Source organism: Lipotes vexillifer, unplaced genomic scaffold, assembly GCF_000442215.2.
Source record: "Lipotes vexillifer unplaced genomic scaffold, Lipotes_vexillifer_v1.1 scaffold236, whole genome shotgun sequence".
In the NCBI taxonomy this organism is placed as follows: Eukaryota; Metazoa; Chordata; class Mammalia; order Artiodactyla; family Lipotidae; genus Lipotes; species Lipotes vexillifer.
The window spans coordinates 825,938-827,427 of NW_006773295.1; positions in this window are offsets into that span (position 1 = coordinate 825,938).

Genomic DNA, 1,490 nt, shown 5'->3' on the forward strand with positions numbered 1-1,490 from the left:
TGACCCTGTGCTGTCTGACCTGTCTCTGTGGAGAAGAATTACACAGTTGACATTCACATATGTACAAAACTGCTACATTCCGAGGCTCTGACATAAATGTTAGACTTTACAAAACACAAATGTCTACATACAACACTGGATCTGGTCAGCAGTAATGTGAGAGCTGCTATGCAGACTCGGCAGATTCTATTTTTAACACTTCATTGGCAAAACTCCCTTCCCTCCATTCTTACAGAGAACTCAGTCCTTTTGTGTTTCTTGTGGGTAACATAACTTACCTGCTTAACCAAGGCCTGTGTTGGCATGTTACAAAGGCAATTCAGATAGTAGCCTACCACCCCCCAGCCCCCTGCAAAGCCCCCCCCCAGTTTCAGTTTGAACTGTTCCTACACAGGGAGCTGTGCAGCTGTCTTATTCAGAAAAGGCATAAGTGGTAATAATAGTAATGGAACGTGCTAGGCTTTGGATAAGCTCTGCTGCCATATCTCCATTAGCTCAAATTAGAAAGAAGAAAGTTACTGTGAAAAAGTGAGAGTTCCAACATGCAGACCAGGGAGGGAGGGAGGAAGGGGGTCCAGGCTGGAACTTTGTCAACATGCCTTGCCTAATGCAAGAAACTTCTTAGATACAAAACCCCCGAGAAACCAGGAAAAATAAAACCAGGACATAAGTATACGAAGCAGGGGAGAGAGGGGAGGCTGTAGGAGAAACTGAGAGCATGTGCTTTAACTGCACACCCCACCCTCAACCTCTCCCCGTTAGAAAAGCCTGACACTCCCAGAACTGGGCTAGCGTGTCTCCTGTGTTTAATTTAAAACAAAAGGAACATTTGCAGTTACTCTGCCGGAGTTTCAAGGGCTCTGAACACTACAACTGGAATCCAAATTCCATTCAGGAGTCCTGTATGGGTATTCTCCCCCGCAACCTGCACAAAAGCAATCACAAAAATTTACATTCTTTCTGACTGGAATTTAGTTTTGTAAAATGAAAAGTTAGAAAAATTAAAATGACAAGCTGCCAGGATATTATTTTTAACTATTGGCACTTGCCGTTAATCAGTGATTCTGGAAGATTCCCCCCACCTCCTGCTCCCTGTTTAAGCAGCCATTAGCATCCTTGAGGGCTAAGAAGGAAGTGCAGCTGCTCAGCAGAGAGTACACGGGTGTACTTCTGGTCTTCACTAAACCCAGAGGCTGTTTTGAGTTCTGTGGACAGCAGAAGCCTCCGTTCTCTGACGTTTGTAGGCTGAACCAGAGCTGCAAGAGACCCCGTCTGGAGACAGACAGGGGCTTCCTGAAGTCAGTCTCCTGAACAGGCAGAGCAGGTAGGAGGGGATGGGAGCTCCATTTGGTACCAACAACCAAAAAGTGAAGATGAGGTAACAAAGGCTAGAAAGGAGTCATTTATTAAAAAAAAAAAAAAAAACCCAACAAAACAACAAAAAACATACAGGCTTAAGCAGGATCTGAAGACAAGACGGAGGAGCGCAC